Consider the following 21835-nt stretch of genomic DNA (forward strand, 5'->3'; position numbering starts at 1 on the left):
AAAAGATAAATTTAAAACCACTGAATAACAGTAATTTTTTTTGGAAAAAATGGAAGTCAGAGAATCTTTGAAAAGGAAATTCAGGGGACAAGAGCAACACAGAAAAGTAAGTACATGTTAGCAACTTGAAAGAGCTATATAATTGAGTGCTAATTTTTTTAAATGGAAAGAAAAGACTTGAGTTAAGGAGAAATGAGAAAGACAAACTCAAGACCTGTTTTTTTTTTTTAAGAGAAGAATAGGTAAATGGGATGGAATGGGGAGGAATTTATTTTTGGTTTTGATTAATGGTACTTTAAAAGATTATAGAAGCATGGAGGTGAGAGGTTCTTAAGAATTTCATTCTTGTATGAGCCTGGCATCTAAAGTTTTTTTTTTTTTTTGGTGGTACAGAATGAGGATGTACAATGAGGAAAAGAAGGAAGTAAACAGGTAAACTGTTAAGAGACAGGAAAAGATGGTACAATTGAGAAGGGAACAACCCCAAGCAAATAAAATTGATTATAAAAGGGGGGAAGAAAAAGTAGGTTTCAAAAAGGGCAAGATATGATGATCTGAGACAATTCTGGAAGAACTGGGGGAGGTATGAGAGTTGCAATCACACAGTGCCAACTACAGATAACTGGTGGCAATTTCCTTCATTTCCTTTTATTTTTCCATTTAAATAGGAAGGCTAGGAAAATGAATAAAGAGAACAAAGATAGTAATAGAGTATGATGAGAAGAAAAACTAATTTAACAGTCATGAATGTGAATGGGAAAAACTCACCCAATAAGATGGAGAATGGTAGCAGAATGGATCTGAGAGGAAGAACCCAACAAAATTTTGTTTACCAGAAATACACTTAAACTATGAAGATTCACATAAAGTTAAAAGAGGTGTTGAAATAGAATCTATTAAGCCTTAGATTAAGTAAAAATAAAGCAGAGTAGCAACTGTGACCTGAAACAAGGTGATTGTAGAAACAGATATCTTTAAGAGACAGAAGCAGAGAAAACTATAAGTTTAAAGACAACATTGCTAACTAAACAATACTTATGTTAAAAATATATAGCACCTAAATAGACAAAGGAAATCTTAACTTTGGTAAACATTCCCTGCTTTCCCCTTATTGCTAATCCTTTGTTCTGTCTCAATTAATGTGCATTTATCTGTGAAAATATAAATTTCCCCACCCCCAAAAGACTGTTAGCTTCTTTAAGGCAAGCATTTTAAAAAAATCTTTCTATATTTAACATAGTACTTAACATAGTACCCTCCACATAATAGGCACTTAATAAATTTATATTGACTTGCATTGCACTGAGTTAGAAAATAAATATATGCTGATGGAACAAAATGTATCATTCCAAGTATTGTTACTATAAAATTTCATTTATTTGATGTCCACATATTTGAAGTTTTAAAAAATTATTTGGATTCAATTCTCCTCAGCTTTTTCTTTGTGCAATATGTCAATTTTTTTCTCCAAAACAATTGGTAAGTTAGTTTAAAGGAGGAATAGTCTACTTAGACATTATCTTCCCACTTTATTTAAATCCATTTTAAAAACACAAAAGTCTGTTCTCTTAAAAATTGTTTAATATTTTTAGTTTCTCCAAACTGGTTACTACAATGCGGCCATGTACTTTGTGAACATTCAAATACTAGTTACTGATAAAAATGGACACCTCTCCCTCATCCCCATGCAAAAGTTTTAGCTTAAAATGCAAAAAGTTTGCTTTTTGCAAACACTGAAAAGTTTGCTTGGAACTTTTGAAAGTAGTTAGTTCATCTTTAGAGTGAGACCAAGCATGAAAAATTAATGAACATACTGAATGGAAAATGCTGGCACTACCCTCTACTTCAGCCAACCTAAGCTACCAGCTGTTTCTTAAACATTCTCGATGGCTTTCTTATCTGTATTCCTTTGCTCATTTTATTTCTTCTGTCTCACATTTTCTCCTTCTGTTGAAATCCTGCTCATCCTTTAACATCTAGCTCTAATGATACCACCACCAGAAACATTCATTGATCTATGTGATTGGAAATATTATCATCTGAATTCAGATAATAATTTATATCTTCCATGTTGCTTCTGCCTGTTATTATGGTTATTTCTTCCCTACTAGACTGTAAATTCTTTGAAGGCAGAGGCCTGTGCTATCAATCAATTAGTACACATTTATTGAGCACCTATTATATGCTAGCCATTGTGCTAAGCTGTGGGAATGTAAAATGAGCAAAAGACATTTCTTTTCCTTAATGAACTCACAATCTAGTGGGAGAGACAACATGCAGACAAATCTATGCAAATATAATACAGAATAAATAGGAAGTAATTAACAGAGGGAAAGCACTAGATTTAAAAGAGATTGGGAAAGGCTTCTTGTAAAAAAAAATAGAATTTTAGTTGGGACTTAAAGAAATCCAGTCAAGCCAGTAGGTTGAGATGAGGAGGGAGAAACATTCCAGGCATGAGGGATAGACAGAGAAAATGACTAGAGCCAGGAAACAGAGTATCTTGTCTATAGATCAGATTTTTTTGGAGGGGAAGGGATGGTGAGTGATAGTGAGGATTCAAGGCTGACTTCTAGGTTGTGAACCTGAAGGACTGGGAAGATGGTGATGTCTTTCACAGCAAGAGGTGTGGGATGGGGTGGGGGAAGGGTTTGGGGGAAAGGAGAATGAGTTTCATTTTGGACATGTTGAATTTAAGATGTCTACTGGACATCCATTTGATATCTGAAAGACAGTTGGAGATACTAGATTGTAGATCAGTGGAGAGATAGGGGCAGGTTAGGTAGATTTGAGAATCATCAGCATAGAGATGCTAATTAAATCCATGGGAGCCAATGAGATAACCAAATGAAGCAGTATAGAGGGAGAAGAGAAAAAGGCTCAGGTCTATACCTTGTGAGATACCTACTATTGGAGGAGGTGACATGGACAAGGATACAAAGAAGGAGACTGAAAAGGAACAGTCAGGTAAAAGAATCAGAGTCATTCCCATGGTGCTATTATTTTTGTATCCCTCCCTAGCACACATCACAATATGTACCTAATAAGCATTGAAAAAATATTTCTTGAATGAATGAAATTGTCAAAATTGGAGGAGGAAGTATGGTTTTGATTTTGAACGTCTAGAAATCTCCATTTAGTGTCAGTCATGGTATCAATCAGCCCATCAGTTTCAACGGAAATAGCCTTAAATAGTTTTTATTTCTGTGTGATTAAGTTCAAGTCTACAGAATAAGTTGCTATTCATTCTGGTGCTCTCATTTGTCTTTTTGTCACATTAAATCTCATTTCTTATATCCTTTCTTATTCACACTTCAGACAGAAAATATCATAAAGAACTGCTTAGTCACATGACTTCATTCTCCATCTCATCTAAACTGGATCATTAGCTATTAAGTCACTTAAGGGCTGAATAAGAAGATATATAAATTGGGATGAAAACAGCTGGTCAGTTGTCTACATTTTAAGTTTTCCGTGTTGGTCCAATGCAAATGAATCATATTGTAGATTTTAAAGCTGAGAGCTTCATTTTCAAAGAGAGGATAATTGATAATATCAGGGCTGTAACTTGGCCATAGGACCAGGGGACACACAGTTCCTATGGTTATTCCTGACGGGAATAACTGAAATGAGGACTGTGATTTCTTAAAGAACCACTTTGTATAGACACCCTTCTAAAGTGCTTAACGTATCTTTTAACCTTATTTAGTACCCAAAGCAACTCTGTGAGGCAGATGCTACTATTACCTTCATTTTGTAGGTGAGTAAAGGGAAGCTGAGAAATAAGTGACTTACTTGCTTAGGGTCACACAGCTAGTTAGTGTCTGTCTGAGGAAGAATGTGAACTCAGATCATCTTGACTCTGAGTCCAGCACTTAATCCATGAGTTATCTGTGTTCTCACATCTTTTGGATCTAGGAATCTGTGTTCTTGCTCTATGTATTTTACTGTACTTACTGTACAACAACAACCACTACTATTTTTCCTGACCTCAACTTAAAGTGGTATTTTTCAATGCCTACTTGCTGCTCCTAGTTCTACTCTCTGGGACCAAACAGAAGAAACCTAAACCCATTCTGTATGCCAGTCCTTCAAACACTGTAGTTTTGTGATCCTCTGGCTCACACAAGCTGATTGGATATGCATGTGTTTGCCTCTGCCAAGTGCCCCTTCAGCAGCTCTGTATAGCCCACAGTTTCTGCCAAGTCTCTCACTGGGGAAGTCCATGAGTTCTCTGGTTTTTGACTTCTCTGTAAAGGAAATAGAAAGGTAAAGCATGGTCAGAAACTTGATGTCTAGAAACTAACATCTCAGGATACCTAGAGCAAGCACATGCCATTAACTAGGTGAGGGTGTATGTTTAGGGGATAAAGGGGAGGGAGGGAGAGATAGAGAGTGAGAAGAGAGGGGAGATAGAGAGCAAAAGGCAGAGAAAGAGATAGAGAGTGAAAGAGAGAAAGTGTGAGACAGATTCCTTTCATGTCCTTTCTTGTACTCTAAAAGACAAAATTATGCAAAGAGAAAGAAAGAGAGATCTAGACAGCTTAGCTTACTCTTATAGATCATGATGGAGAGTCAACATTTTCTGATGAGAGTTAATCTGCCTGAGTTCAAGGGAGCTGGTTAATAGGACTTCCATCCTTTTTCTCTTCAAAGTGATAGTGGTTATGCATTCAAACAAAAGTCCCATACCCTGCCGTCTTGTCAAGTTAAATGGGGAGTGGAGGGGGGGAACATCAAATTTATCAGTGACTTCCCTGATCAATCCTTTTAACACGCTCCTCCCATTTAAGTATTTGCATCATTAGCATGAATTCAAAATACCATTCAGCAATTCAAACAAATAGGCACATTTCCTTGGCGTAAAATCAAAATTCAAGAAAAAAAAACATCATGGATAAACTACATATATGTTAACAGCATAAAATTAAAACAAGAGAATAAAATCAGGTGCAATGAAGTATGGCATAGACACTTCTATAGCTTGATATTGGAAATGAACATAAATGCAAGCCACCAAAAAATCCAGAAGTTTGTGTTCTCATGGACTAGGAAGGGATTTTCAGCAGCAAAAACAAACAGACAAACAAAGCAAAAAACAGTCTCCAAAAAAAATCACAAAATTTTTATTCAAAATAAAATTCTAGGCAAGTATTCCACCAATGCGATACCCACAGCAGCTGTTATGAATATGCAGATGTATTTCCAGGGTTGAATCACAAAATATAACAAACTCTCTTCCTCGAAGATAAAACTAAGATATTTATCCAGATACCAGAAAGCCAATTTCACCATGGTAACACCAATCTAGGGAGCACTGACATCCCCAAGCTTTCTCTCTGTTAAGCCTCCCCACAAACAAGCTCTACTAGGCAAAATTCCTCCCTCTCTCACTCAGGCCGGTTGCTCTGCCTCAGTTCTGTTCACTGTCTCCCAGCTCTGCCTCACTCTCACTTCTGACTTCACCCTTCTTGCTCCACCTGTTCAGCAAGCTTCTCCCACCATTCCTCCATGTGACTCGGCTCTGTGAGACTCAGGCTCCATCATAACAGCCAGCTGGGTCGGAGCTCGAAGCAGGTCATATAGGCCTATTAATGGGTGGGAAGGATCTTCCCATTCCATTAACATTATAGAAAGTCTGTAGAATTCCAGGAAAATATATAAGGTTCATTTAAGCTGTGTTGAAAAAAAAGAAAAAAAAAACTATGTGCATCATCCCATCCTGACTAAAGACTTTACATTTTTTTTTTGCCACAGGCAAAGGAAAACCTTCTTGAGGCTTGATTCACTAGATGAGGAGACAGAAACATTAGAAGAGCCATGAACCTGGGACTCACAGAATGAAAGTAGAGAACTCAGTTGGACAGTGAAAGAAGTGATTATTTCTCTCATATTAATAACCAGTTATTGAAATTAAGATTTTTCCTTACTATTTCTTTCAATCAGAAATAAAGCCCTGCAAGTAATTCAGACAGAAGGACATTGTAAATAGATGAGATTACCCAAATCCTCTGGGTACATGTATCTCTCCCCATCCAACTAAAAGACCTTACAAGGAGAATCTAATCTAAATTGAATTCTTAACCCATCACCATTCATTGTTCACTGACTGGGTGAAGGATAGATCCTTTTGTATAGATTGCCCGAGGTAGGAGTAGTCTGGCTTGAGATGAGTCTCTCTGTCCATGAGTACATAATCAGAGTCTTATAACCAGCCCCTCATTAGAATAGACCCACCTGCCATTATAATATTCATTTCCTCATTAATTGTTAACAAGAGTTAATTCTTGCCTGTTGGAAACACCCACCCTTCCAAGGGTTTTTAAGTGTCAAGAGGCTTCCATGAAGGGGTCTTTAGTTTATGAGAGAAAGCCTAATCACCATCCTTTAACTAATTATTCACTAGCCATAATTAATAAAATTATTAATTACCCAGAAACTAAGAAAACTTGTTATATGTCATAATAGGCACTTCTCTCCAGGTTGACAGTATTGTCCTGAAAGGGACCTCACAAAGCAGAGTGGATTTGGCAGCAGCCTCCAGCAAGGAGTTGAGCTACACCATTGTCAGTTCTGGCTCCCCTTTCTCTCTGATTTTGATCGTGCCAGTGAGACACTGACTCAGCTTCCCCCCTATTCCTCAGCTTCCTGTGACTTTTTGTTCTCTCAGCCCACCAGACTCTCATTGAAACAAGGCATAGGAATAATTACAAAGATAATGCTACAGATTGGTGAAAGCCCTTCTCTAGGCTAGACTAGCTTGTAAGTGCTTCAAGAAGTGGGTGAGCACCACATCTTACTTTGTGTTCTCAGTACTTAGCATAATGCCTTGTACTCAGCACAACTTAATAAATATTTGTTGAAATGAAATTAAGTGGTCCTGGGCAGACAGAGAGGCAGACTGAAACATTGGAAAAAATAGTATCTTTGAAGTCAAAGGAGCTGGATGTCCAAAGTCAAAGAAGCTAGTTCTGAAGTGAAAGGAGCCTGAGTCACATAATACCTGTGTGATTTTGTGCACGTTAATTATCTTTTCTGTACCTCAGTTTGTTCATCTGCAAAACTAGGGGATTGGATTGGATGCTTCTATTGTCCTTTCCAGCTCTTAATTTCTCATCCTATAACTTCCTGGGTAATACCATTAACCTTCCTTCCTATCCCCCTTCTCCTGTCATTTAACAGTAGGTAATATAGGCTGTTGGTGATTTCATAATCTCTTTTACCTGTTTAATGAAGAATGAGATGACAAAGAAGAAGAAAAAACTAGGCTGGTAATATAAACTTTTTTTTTTGGCTAATCTATTCAGTTTGGGAGGAACCTTGATCAACTACATTAATTCTTTACATCAGTTGTTTCTAATTACTATAGGGGGGGGGGAGGGAGAGGTCAAACTTTGGAACAGTCTCATGTGGGATGAAAGCAACAACTGATTGAAATAACTATAACAAGTGTGAAGAAGTAGACAAACCAATCATACAGAGGATTATTTGATGCCTTAATTCTAATGTCATCAGACCCATAATACTCTGTCTCCATCAAACTAATATTTTCTACAGAGGAACATAATTATCTGATATTGGAATGGAAGGCAGTGTTATTGAAATGACACTTTCATTTATTTCCTGTGAAAAGATTTGTTAGTAGAAGTTTATTTTATTATTTGTAAAACAAATGCCTCTGGGTAATTAATTGAACAAATGTTTCCTCTGTTTCCTTTCAAACTGCCACCAGATGGCAATATTTCAGAACAGTTTTAGGTTGGAGTGAGAATTATTTTGCAAGTAGATAATTCATAAGCATTCTGTTGCCTAAGAAATGAGGCAAAAGTAGGATAATATGTGTTTCAGAACTTGAGATTTTATATATATGTATATTTATATATATAATATGTATATATATACACATACATATACATCTACATATGTATGTGTGTATGCATGCATGCATGTATGTATTTTATACATACATACATATAATGTATAATTAAGAATGGCAGTGTTGGAAATGCTTTCCTGGCTCAGGGCGTTATTCATTTGGACTTTAAAAAGTCTCCAAGGTAAGATAATTGAAAATACAAAATTTTGGATATGTAATGACCATAAATAATAGTTAGAAAATGTCAATTTTCTGCTTTCTTTCTGATTTTGCTGTGGATTAATATAGGCATATCCTGGTAAATATTTAACACCTGGTAAACATACGTATGTATACACATATATATAGGGTATACTTTTTACTCTGTTAATATCACTTTCTCCATTACTTTCTTAAGGATTTGACAACTTTCAGGATGTAAAAGCTCACAATAAAAATGTAACAATCAGTTCTCTTGAGCTGGTTCCGGCACATTATTCTGTGAAGCAACTGAAGTTGTGATAAAAATTGACTAAAACACCTATATATTTTGACCCAGGCAAATATCCCAAGGAGGTAGTAATTAGAAATCTTCAGTCATCCTGATGAATATCTGGTCACTGAATTCAGATAGCTCTGGAGGAGAAGTGAGGCTGATGACCTTGCACAGCCCTCCCTCCCTCAAAACAAAGTCAAGTGCAAGTCATGTCATCATTTCTCTGATGGCATGGTCCTCTTCAACAACGACAAATGAACATACACAATGGAATATTATTGTGCTTCAAGGAATGACAAGCATGATGAACACAAAGAAGTCTGGAAAGACTTAAATGAACTGAGAGAGGTAATGTAAGAAGAACCAGGACAATATATATACAATGGCCACAACAACGTAAATGGAAAGAACCACAAAGAAGGAAACTAAGCACTGAATAATGATAATGATCAATTTTGACCCTGGAGAAGAGTTGAGAAAATGAACCTCTCATCCTTTGCTACACAGGTGGCAGGCTTTAGGTGTGGAATATTATATATACTGGTAGACACAGCTGATGTGTCCAGGCTGATGTTTATTGGTTTTTCTGAACTGCCTTTTTCCTCTCTTTCTTTTAAAGTCTTTGTTGCAAGGAATGGTTCCCTCCTGGGTCATGGAAAGGGGATATATTTAGAAATCAATGTAAGATTTGTCCAAAAAACCCAATAAGATGAAAAAAGATTAAAAAGAGAGAAAATACCAGGGTACTAGCAACCAAAAGAGAATTCCAAGATCCTGCCAGATGAAATGGTAAGAAATGTAATTTTGAGAGATAAGGTTGAAATAAGAAGCAGCATGGCATAGTGAACAGAGGGTTCACTTTGGCGGTCGGAAGACCCACTTGACATATTCAATTCAATAAACATTAATCAAATGCCCATTATATACTAGGCACTTTGATAAGTGCTGTGTGACTCAGGAAAAACAATCATATAACCATTCAATGTTCTATGTAACTTTCAGAGAGTAAACATCGCAGAGAAGGTGATTTACCTGACCCTACCCCTAGTAGGGGAATTTTGCTCACCTGGGAATTCTCCACATCAACAACATCACAGGTTCAGTCCCATCCCTAGCCTTAAAAACTGAAATATTTTTCAAATAACATGATGCAGCAGGAAGCAGAGGGGCTCGGAAATCAAAGGACTCAGGTTCAGATCTTACTTCTGAAGTTGCAAGCAGATGTTGGGATTATTACCAATTGATTAATCTGCTCAGCTGTGAGTAGGCTACTCTTTTAAGATTGCTATACTGTATGTTTTTCAGAAGTGTTCCCTCCTTGATGGTGTCCCTCAGGAAAGTTGATTATAGAGAATTCCATATGAAGAGGGAATTGAAGACCCTGAGATAAGGGAATATGCTTTATTTTTTTTGGATGTTTTTGCACTTTTGAAAAATATAACTTTTTTAAAAAGTTAAACTTGACAAACATTATTGAACATACCTATTTCCATGAACAAAGAATTGAAATAGAATTTATATGAAACCATGAATTTATATTAGGTGCAGCATATTTTTAAAAGTATATATGAAATTTAACACAGTAGTACCAACACTGCACTGCATGTCTATGCCCTTCTGAACATTTTTTTCAGAATGCTTTATTCCAATTTTGAAAGTCAAGTTGGATATCACAGTTGCAGATACAAATTGAACACCTGAATCATACTGGGGTACCCCATATCTAATCAGAGATGAGTCATTTGGTGGTAAAAATATAAACCTCCAATATCCTAGTTTCTTTTCTTTCTTTCATCTGACAGCTTTTAAAAAGTTATTGGGAATAGGAGGGAAGGAGTCCTGTGATTTCATTGATAGTTGTAGATTGGCACCAGCTCTGCAACTTAAAGTCTTAGAGCAGGGATTCATAATCTAGAGTCTGTGAATTTGTTTTAAAAATATTTTTAAAGTAAAATTTAAAATGTTTAAAAAATATTTTGATAAGCATATTTCCTTTGTATTAACTGGCTTCCTTTGTAATAATATTTATTTTATTATAGTCATTGCAAAGTGATTCTGAGGAGTCTTTAAGGAATGTATGGCACAGTTAAAATTAAATTCCCCTGTCTTAGAGAGTTGCCTAGAGGTCTGAGTGGTTAAATGACTTTCCCATGATCACACAGTCGGTGTATGTCAGATACAGGACTTTGCAATGCTATGGTTAACTCTGTCTGATGGAATGTAGTCAAGATATGGAGCTATTTGTTAATTATCTTCTTTTGCTAGTTTTGAACCTGAAAAATGATGCTTTGAGAGAGAAAGCAACGTTTTACATGAGATACCAGAGTATCAGAAAAGCATAACAAATTGTTCCATTTTTTGTTGGAATATCTTTTATTATTATTTCTAAGATATTTTTGAGCAGAAACATGTCCTATGTTTTCATTGACCATTGTATCCATTCTGCTTTGTAGCTTAATAAGCAAGCAATAAATCTTTATTGATTTAATTTGCAACTGTGAAAGCAAAGAAGGGAAAGCATGTTACAGGTTTTCAATTGACTAGAAGGAATTCATGGAAATCTCATAATTTAGGAAAGATTCTGGGAGGATGAGAACAACTCAGCTTATGTTCAGATACTATGAATAAATAAACCCAATTTTGATTTAATTTCCCAAAGCATTCAATAGCCTCTCAAAGTTTGTTTTGTACTGTAAAGTTGGGTATAACATGCATTGACTTTCCTGGGGTAAAGCTTCTTTCTTTTAGAATGGGGTAGAGCCTAGTCATTTTCTTATCATCTTGATGATCAAGCCAAATCTGACTCCCTCTGAAACTTATCAGAGTAAAACTCCATGAACACTAACCTTAAACATAGCCTGTGTTTGATACAGGCTATAGAACAAACTGTGGTTTGAGAACATGTTCTTATCTCACAGAGCAATAGTGTGGAAACTCAAAGCATGGAGAAGAAAGCTACTTTAATTCAAGAAATAGTTACTGAGGCAGAAACTACTTGTAGACTAACATCTCATACCATATACCAAGATTAGGTCAAAATTGGGTATGATTTAGAAATAAAGGGTAATATCACTAGGGGAACATAGAATGCCTATTAGATCTATGGTTGAGAGAAGAATTTATGACCAAATAAGAGACAGCATTGTGGGATGCAAAATGGATAATTTTGACACATTAAGTTAAAAAGGTTTAGTACAAACAAAACTGATACAGTCAAGATTAGAAGGAAAGCAGGAAAATGGAGAATTTTTTTTACAGCAAATTTCTCTGATAAAGGCCTCATTTCTCAAATATGCAGGAAATTAAGTCAATTTTATGAGAATGTGAGTCATTCCCCAGGTGATAAATGGTCAAAGGATATAAACAGAGAGTTTATAGAAGAAATCAAAACTATCTATAGTCATATGATAAAAATGTTTTAAATCACTATTGATTAGAAGAATACAAATTAAAACAACTCTGAGGTAGCACTTCACACCCATCAGATTGCATAATATAACAAAAGAAAAATAACAAATGATGGAAGGGATGTGAAAAAATAGGGACACTTGGTGGAGTTGTGAACTGATGCAAACAATTTGGAGAATAATCTGGAACTATGCCCAGAGGAGGATGAAACTTCATGCCTTTTGACTCAGCAATACCATTACTAGATCTCTATCTCACAGAGATCAAAACAAAAGGAAAAGTCTTATATGTACAAAAACATTTATAGCAGCTCTTTTTGTGGTGACAAAGGATAGGAAATTGAAGGGATGGTCATCAGTTGGGAGATGGCTGAACAAGTTGTGATTATGATTATGAAGGAATATGATTATGATGGAATATTATTGTGCTATAAGAAAGGATGAACAGGATTATTTCAGAAAAACCTGGATAGACTGATACAAACTTATGCAAATTGAAGTGAACGGAACCAGAACAGAGTAGAGAGTAACAGCAATATTATCAATTGCTACTCTCAGCAATGCAATGATCCAAGGCAATTCTGAGACTTAGGTTGAAAAATGCTATCCACCTCCAGAGAAAAAATTGATGAAGTCTGAAGGCAGACTGAAGCATACTTTTTTCCTGCTTACTTTCTAATCTTTCTTTTCCTTTTTGGTTTGTGTTTTACAACATGGCTAACATGGAAATATGGAGAAAAGGAAGGAAGGAGGAAGGGAATTTGGATCTCAACAATCATAAAAGATGAACGTTAAAAATTGTTTCACATGTATTGAGAAAAATGAAACAAAAACATACTCATTTAAAAAAAGAAATTGTTACTAATTAATATGTTTTAGATACTGTGGACACTACAAAGATGACTAAAACAAGAGAAATCCTTTACCCAAAATGATTTTGTAATATGGGGATTTAAAATGTAGAAGTACTGAGGAGATATGTCCATAATGTACTGATAAAGTCCGCAGGTGAAATTTAGTTTTACATCTCTTTTCCTTCTTTTTGGATTCTTATTTATTATCAGTGCTTTTCATTAAGAATTCAAAGAATGGGCTCTAACATGAACCTTGTCATTACGAGATACTGGTTTCAGAGGATTGATTTGTTACCTAAAGCAAGTTTGTTCGGGTTTTTTTGGACACTGTTGACCACCTCTTTCTCTTCCTATTCATCTCTTCTGAGAAGAGTACTCTTCTCTTCCTATTCATCTGACTCTTCTTTCTCTGTTTGCTTTGCGCCATGGTCATCATCATCACCATCACCATCATCATTATCATTCTCTCACATTCATACAGTTCTTTAAGGTTTGCAAAGCATTTTACACACATTATATCCTTTGGTTCTCACTAAATACTCTGAAAAGTTGATGCAATTATTATCTCTATGTTACAGTTGAGAAATTAAGACCTAAAGAATGAAAGTGACATCTAGCAAATGCCTGGGTTAATAAATTCTCGCCCAGATTTTCTTGACTCCCAACTTCAGCATTCTATTTACCTTACCCTATTGCCTCTCCTTTATCAAACCACTTTGTAAAAATGGGTGTCTTGCAGAGCCCATTCCTTTTCTCTCTGTATTTGGGATCTCACCTCCTCCCAGAGGTTCCATTATTATCTCTGTGCAAATAATTTACAAATTCACATATCTAACACTAATCTTTTTCTTGAATTCTAGTCCCATATTATCAGTTGGCTGCTTCTGAACAGCTCTACCTAATACCTTCTGTTATCTTTTTCATCTCAACATATCTAAAGTAGAACTCATCCCCCATACCCCTTCTCCTCCATACCCCTCTTCCGAACTTTGTTTTTTTTTCCTTTATTTTCATCCTCAGAGACACCTTTGTGGAGGTGGTGCCCCATACATAGCAGGTGCTTAAGAAATATTTTCTATATGATTGACTGTGACAAAAACTACACAATACTAGCGTCTGTATTTATATCGGGACCTTCTTGCCTCATCACTCTCCTTTTTCATCCCTCACTTTCTGACATCATCAGTCTCTTTCTCTTTAAGCTACTTCTTCACTCTTGTTAAACAACCGAGAATTCTCCCATTCTGAATAAGCTTTCACAACTCCACTGTCCCTTCCAGGTGTTTCCCTACCCTTATTTTCTCTCAATCCTTCAAATATCAGACTAGGGCTTCCTTCGAGAAAATTCCTGGCCTATGTCTGATCAAATGCAAAGACTTTCCTTCCTATTCACTTGTTCCATGATGTTTTTTTCAACACCTAGGGAAAATCATGATAAAATGAACATCAAGGTTAGCTTTGAAGGGAAAGCAACACAAAAGGGCAGGCTGAGTGTGTGGGAAAGCTCAGAAGGGGGTCGTCCCAGATGATTTTCCTCGGTGATAACTGTGGGTTTTGGGGCTGATTTAAAGTGAAGCTTTGTGACTCTTTTCAGCCTCAGCTAACTTACAGAGCCAATTCCTTCTTTCCTGATTACTATCTATCAAATCATCATTCATATTTCAATAGGTATGCTCTATACCTATCACTAATCTTAATGTATGTCTTCCCTGCCCCCAGGTAGCCTCTTTGAGACAGGAATCAACCCTTTCCTCCCCATGTTATTCCCCATAACATTTGTTGCTGTTTGTCTTTCATTCTTTTTTAAAAATAATTCTTTTTTTTGTTTTCAGTGTTCTATAGTCACTTCCATGTATCTTATATTTTCCCCCTCCCTCCTCCTCCTTCCCTGTCCCTCTCTACTCCCTTCCTGAGATGGTTTGTAATCTTATATAGGTTCTACACATACATTCCTATTAAATACAATTTCACCATAGTCATGTTGAATAGAAGAATTAAAATGAATGGGAGAAACTATGAAACAAAACAAAACAAAACAAAATACAAAAGAAAGTGGAGCATATATGTTTAGTAATGAAATTGCTTCATCGTCTATGGTGCATTTTAGCAGGATTTAGTTTCCTTCCTTATCTCTTTTGATTAGATCTATTTCTGCTTTTGCTTTGTCTGAGATTAGGATTGTTACCCCTCCTTTTTTTTACATCAGATGAAGCACAATATATTCTGCTCCAACCTTTTACCTTTACTTTCCCTTTTGCCCTTCTTTCCCCTTACTACTTCTTCCCTCCCTTTTAGCCTCCCCTCCCTTTTCTTTTCCCTTTCCTCTCCTACTGCCTAGAGAATTAATTAGATTTCTATACTTAACCAAGTTTGTTGTTCCCTTCTGGAACCAAATCAGATGAGAGTAAATCTTAAACAATGCTTATCCCCCTCCCCTATTTCCCTCTACTGTAATATATTTTTGGGCCTCTTCCTGTGATGTAATTTACCATTTTCTGCCTCCTCCATTTCACATCTCCTGTTACAATCCTTTTACACCCTTAAATCACATTTTTATCATCACATCACATCCTTAAATCACATTTTTATCATCATGTCATTTACTTTATACCCTCTTCCTCTATCTATGTATATCCCTCTTATGTATCATGATAAATATACAATTCTCAAGATTAATAAGTATCGTCTTCCCTTCTAGGGATGTAAACAGTTTGCCCATACTGAATAACAAGTGTTTTTTTACACACACACACACCCCTCCCCCATTTACCTTTTTATGCCTCTCTTGAGACTTGTGTTTGAAGATCAAATTTTCTATCGAACTCTGGCCTTTTTATCAGGAAGGTCTGGAAATCCCTTATTTCATTGAATGTCCATCTCCTTGCCTGAAATATTATGTTCAACTTTGCTGGGTAATTGATCCTTGGTTCTAGTCCCAGCTCCTTTGCCTTACAGAATATCATATTCCAATTCCTTTGATCTTTTATTGTAGAAACTGCAAGGTCCTGTGTGATCCTCACTGTAGCTCCTTGATATATGAATGGTTTCTTTCTTGCTGCCTGCAGTATTTTCTCCTTCACTTGACAGTTGTGGAATTTGGTGATGATATTCCTTGGTGTTTTTAGTTTGGGATCACTTTAAGGAGATGAATGGTGGATTATTGCAATGACTGTTTTGCCCTCTGGATCTAGGACTTCTGGGCAGTTTTCCTTGATTTCTTAGAAGATATTGTCCAGGCTCTTTTTTTCATCATGGCTTTCTGATAGACCAATAATTCTTAGATTTTCTCTCCTGGATCTAATTTCTAGGTCAGTAAGTTGTTTTTCCAATTAGATATTTTACATTTTCTTCTATCTTTTCATTCTTTAGATTCTGTTTGACTGAATCTTGATGTCTCATAGAGTCATTAGCTTCTACTTGCCCTAGTCTAATTTTTATCAAATTGCTTTCTTCAGTTAACTTTGGATCTCCTTTTTCATCTGTCCAGTTGTTCCTTTTAAGAAGTTATTTTCTCCAGTTAGGTTTTATACTTCCCTTTCCATTTGTCCAATTTTCCTTTTAAATTATTTTGTGATTTTTTTTCACATTTTAAAAATCATTGGCCAGTTTTTCTTCTACTCCTCTAATTTGGCTTTTAAAATCCTTCTTTAGCTTTTCCAAGAATGCTCTTTGTGCTTGAGACCAGTTCATACTCCCTACTGAAGTTTGAGATGGGAGTATAGTCTCAATGCTGGCCTCTTTAGTATTTCTGTTTTGGTCCTTGTCCCCACAGAAAGATCCTATCATCTTTTCTTTTCTGTTTTCCTTCTTACTCACGATGATCACCTTTTCCCTGACTTTTAAAGTAGATCTCTGCTACTGGGGCACAAGGGGCTTTGTTCCACAGTTATTCTGCCTTGAACTTGAAGTTTTGTGTGTTGTGGCCTCTGGTTCTTTCAGCTAGAAGCTAAAATGCTGCAGCATGGGGGCAACTAGGTGGTACAGTGGATAGAGCATCAGTGCAGGAGTCAGGAGGACTTGAGTTCAAGTCTCACCTCAGACACTTGACACTCACTAGCTGTGTGATCTTGGGCAAGTCACTTAACCCCAATTGCCTCATCCTGGCTCATCTCCAATCATCCTGATGAATATCTGGTCACTGAATTCAGATGGCTCTGGAGGAGAAATGAGGCTGGAGACTTACACAGCCCTCCTTCACTCAAAACAAAGTGTAGTGCAAGTCATATCATTATTTCTCTGATGGCATGGTCTTCTTCAGCAATGAAGGATGAACACACACACAAAAATTCTGCAGCTTAGTTGGTGCTGAGCTGGCTGGTGTGAAAAAACAGAGGTCAGGTGGAGTCTTTCTGAGTTTCCCCAGAGTTACTCTGGAGCTAGCTGCATTAAATGTGGGGGAGGGGTGGTTTGGCCACAGGAGGTCTCCTCTGCTGAGCTAGAGCATAGGCAAGCTCAGAGGTTGGTGATTCTGTCTGTGCTAGTGTCTTCCCAATTCCCTTGGGTTGCTAAGGCATGCCTAGGGTCTTGGTATTAGAGGTTGTGGGCTCCACCCTCCTGGGGCTCAGGATCTTCTCCTGGTTTGCTGAGGTGGGGCTGTCTGGGACAACTCTGGACCTGCACTGGTCTCCTTTAGCTACAGCAAGATGGACTCCCCCTCTCCCCTTTTGCGATTTTCCTAGCCTCACAGGCTAAGAGACTATTTGCCCCTTTGGCTGATCCTACTGTTCCAGAATTTTTCCTGGGGAAATATTTTATGGGTCTTGCAAGGTCAACAAGGGGAGGGGTAGAGCATTTACCAATTACTCCACCATCTTGGCTCCTGGAAGTTCAAGTAGTGACTTACAGACATTTAATCTGTGGGCTGATAGTCTCAGGAGCAGCTGTTGCAGTTACCTGGGGCTCTAGGCTCTCATTTGCTTGGTTCTGCTGGATTCCTGGCCTGGGCTGTTATACCTGAGATATCACAGTTTGGCTGCTGCCTCAGATCACCTTGTTCTTCATTCTTAAAGAGGACTGTGATATCAGAAAGATGATGCCATGCTATACAATTAAATTGGATTTAAGTGAGGGAGTGCTGTGTAGTTACAAGCCTCATTTTCTCCTCCAGAACCACCTGGGTCCAGGGGCCAGATATAGATCAGGATGAATGGAGATGGCTCAGGATGCAGTGGGGAACCTTGGCCTTTTTGTGCTAAGATCTTTAACAGATCCCAGTTTGACTGAAGCCCATAACATTTAATAATAATAGATCACAATTATATAGTATTTTAATATTTACAAAATACTTTCCTCACAATCATAACATAGAGATAGAACAAGCACCCCAATTTACAAATGAAGAAACTGAGGATCAGGACATGTTGTCCACCGTTATCCATAGTGATCCAGCTGCTAAGCATTGAAACAGAGGTTTGACTCCAAGTTCTCTGACTCTGAATCCAATGCTCTTTCCACCTTAGATCAAACCACTGTCCTCCTGAAATGCTTAGTGTACAGTACTCAAATGGATCTTTGATGTTTTGAATGGATATTCTCATTATTCTCATTAATGTCTATCAAGTCCATTCTTGCCTTTTCTCCATGCTCTCTTATAAACTCACATCTGAGAGTCCACCAAACATGTTGGAGGCCTTCTGTGTTTTCTCTTGGCAAGATGGATTCCAGTGGAGCACTCAGACTATCCACCTCTAAGCACCTCTACTTATGCTATGTAACAAATCCATATTGTTTTCCTATAATCTGTTTCCTTACTGACCTGTGCACAGTAGGGCCATGATAAATGCTGATTTACTACCTGTAGTCTTTCATAAGTGTCAATGACAATGGGCCATATCAATTATTTCTATTGAAAATATCCTTTTTTAACCCAGACTTGAGCTTTTATCAATGTAAAGAGCTCCTGGGAAGGAAATACTATCACCAAAGTAGATGAACACCTTTACAACTTAGATTCTCAGACAGTTGCCTTAGGCATGGCATAAAAGCTATGCAACCTAAGAAAATATCTCCAGTTTTCCAGAAAAGGGAATTCCTAAAGCTTTGCATTACTCTCTTTGCAACATGTATTTTCAGCTTGAGCCCACTTTCCCTAGGACTCTATATACTTGTGGGAGAGTATATCATAGACTTCCAAAGAGTCATTTTGCTTTAAGAAGAGGTTTGCAAACCTCTTCTTCTAAAAGTTAATTAAAGCTAGCTGACTAACCAACTGGTAATAATGGAGGTTAGTGCATGAGTAGGGGCTTGTGAGCAATAGAATTATAAAGCCCCCCTGCCCCAGCCCATAACTTTAGAACCTTGAAGGGACTTAGTAATCACTTTTCTGGAGACCCAGAGTGCCAGTAAGAAAGGGATTTGGAATAGTAGTTCTATATAATACATTGTACTTGCAAATCCAGAACTCATAAATGATACCTAAGGGGCCCAAATTCTCATTTTGGTCATCTTGCAATTAATCTTTTTTTTTTTATGGTTATACAACCATTCAGAGCTGTACCTGCCATAGGGATAATGGAGCTGTGACTCAGGCTACCTACCAAGATGAGGATGACATACTTTCTCCTTAGAAGGATCTGTCGCTGTAGCAACTGTAACCCCCAAAAATTGCCTTAAATTTTCTATCAGTTCTATCAGTTTTGAAGCTTCCAACCACTACCCCTAGGGTTCCCATTTCTAAGGACTCTTTACAGATGGCCTTCCTTTGATATGACAAGTTAAGCAACCTCCCTAGGCCTAAGTTTCCTTATCTTTAAAATGAGAATTTTAGACTAGATGGCTTTAGAGGACCCTTCCAAATATAAATTTATGATACTATGATCTCTCTCAATCTTCACTCAAGGAGTCAAAACTTGGACTACTCCTTCTCCCAGGTTGATTATCCCCCAAATCTGACTCATCCTCACTTCTACCTCAGCTCTCAGTGTTAGTTAGTTCAGTTCTCTCATCTTCCTTTAAAATCTTCAGCCCTTTTCTCCCCAAAGTTCTCTGATGCCTCATATGGTGTTCAGGTTATACTGTACAATTTCCGAGATGAAAAGGATCTCAAAACCCATCTAGTTCAACATGTATCTGAATAAGAATTCCCCTACAATGTCCCCAACAAGTGGTCATAAAGTCTTTGCTTGAAAACCTTCCCTAAAAGGACCTCACTACTTCTAACAGCTTTTTTCCCTCAAGCTTGACTTGGTTTCTCTGTACCTAATGGTCCTTATGATGCCATCAGGGACCAAGCAGATTGAATCTGATCCTACCCAATAGACCTTCAATAGTCACCATACTAGATCTTTTCAGTTAGAAACTGTGAATCCAGACAAGTCACTTGATCTCTCAGCCTCAGTTTCCATATCTGTAAAATAAGAAACTACCAAATAATAGAAATAATGAGAAAATGGAATAATAAATTGCATTTGGAGACAATCAATCAATCAATGTTAATAAGTGCCTACTATTTGCCAGGAACTGTGATAGGTGCTGGAGGTACAAAAAAAAAATGAAAGAGGCTCTGCTTCCAAGGAGCTTATGCTCTATTGGGGGTGAATTAGATAGATAGATAGATAGATAGAGAGATAGATAGATAGATAGATAGATAGAGAGATAGATAGAGAGATAGATAGATAGAGAGATAGATAGATAGATAGAGAGATAGATAGATAGATAGATAGATAGATAGATAGATAGATAGATAGATAGATAGATGGATAGAGAGATGGATAGATAGATAGATGATTAAGTACATACAAAATAAACACCAAGAGTTTAGGGAGAGTGGGCACAGTAATTGAGATCAGAAAAGGCTTCATATGAAAGGTGGCATTTGGATTCAGGTTCCAGCTCTGATTCTTATTGTGTGGCATTGGGCAGGTACCCATGCCTCCCCAGCAGCAACTTTGACTGCTTTGCTTCAGTTGAAAATATTCCTGTTTACAGCTCTGTAACCATTTATCTTTTCCCCTTGTGCTGTGAGGATACCAGTATTTTTTCTTATGCTTCTCATGAGTTCACTTTCCCTTGTTGGTATAATACATAACTCTTATTTTTGCATGCTTAAAATCACATTATTCATAAAAGCAGCTTCAGTGGAGTATTTGCCTGGCCTTCCTTTAGACTTTTGTTCCAAGCTAGCTTTGGAATTTGAGGAAATCTCCTAGTAATGTTTTGTTTGGGAAACTCATTGCTTACAACTCTAAAACTCAGTGATTCGCAGTCATTTCTATTTACCCCATAAATCCTTCTGGGCTCCAAGACACACACAGGCATGCTATGTTGATTTGAAAGCTTGACTGAAAATTGGAATCAGTCTCCACCAACTCCTGTGAAATGAGGGGGCTTCCCTTGACAGCTCATTATAAATGTGAACTTTGAGTGTAACATCACCCAAATTCACTATCCTGCCTATGTTTTTTATATTCTGGATGATTATTTCCATATCATCCCTTGATGCCTTAAAACATTCTTGAAAGTGTCCTTTGCAGAAGCAGAATTCTCTCTGGTCTACTACTGCTATATGAATCATTGTGATCACACTCACACACACACACACACACTCACACACACACAAGAAATTGGGATATATTTTTGAACTTTTGAACCTTATTTGTCTTTTAAGTCAGTGGTTTTTGTGCATCTGCTTTGAAACAACCATGTCTTTCTGATCCATTCTGTAGTTTTTCATAGGTCAATTTTTTGCTGGCTTTAGATTTTATTTCTCCTGATGAAAGTTTCATGATTTCTCTTTCATGAAACTCTTATATGACAGTAGATTGGGGGCAAACTTTCAAAAAAGAACTTGAAGTCTGGAAATACCCTTTAAGTCCCTGCCCTGTGGAACTCATACAATCTTTCTGAATCACCCAACAGTTAAATCTTCTTTATCAGTAAATCTTTAATAACCATGTAGCTGGACTTTATGATGCGGAGTGCAGTTTAATTGGTCCCCCTGCCTCAAGCGTCTCCTCATTCCAGGTCATTTTATATTTTGTTGCCAAAATGATTTTCTTTAAATGGAAATCTGGCCATGTCAGACTCCCCTAAATCAATTAACTCTAATACCTCCTCTTGCCTTCTAGGACAAAATAGAAATCTGTTCAGCTGTGAAAGCTCTTTGTAACCTTGCTCCAGGCTCACTACAATTGACTTCCCCCTCTTCACTCTGTGATCCAGCCAAACTGGTTTTCCCTCCCCTTTTTGGGGTGGTGGGGGAGGCAAGGTAATTGGGGTTAAGTGA

At 37.2% G+C, this 21835-nt stretch overlaps 1 long non-coding RNA gene across 1 annotated transcript in view; it reads right to left on the minus strand.

The window, feature by feature from the left end:
- Nucleotides 1-3184: 3184 nt before the first annotated feature.
- Nucleotides 3185-21835, minus strand: part of LOC140523830 (uncharacterized) — a 75708-nt gene continuing 57057 nt past the window's right edge. The window contains exon 3 of the long non-coding RNA XR_011973482.1: nucleotides 3185-4250. This is a non-coding gene — a long non-coding RNA (uncharacterized lncRNA). The remainder of the gene's footprint in view (nucleotides 4251-21835) is intronic.

The sequence above is a fragment of the Notamacropus eugenii genome, chromosome 2 (assembly GCF_028372415.1).
Source record: "Notamacropus eugenii isolate mMacEug1 chromosome 2, mMacEug1.pri_v2, whole genome shotgun sequence".
In the NCBI taxonomy this organism is placed as follows: Eukaryota; Metazoa; Chordata; class Mammalia; order Diprotodontia; family Macropodidae; genus Notamacropus; species Notamacropus eugenii.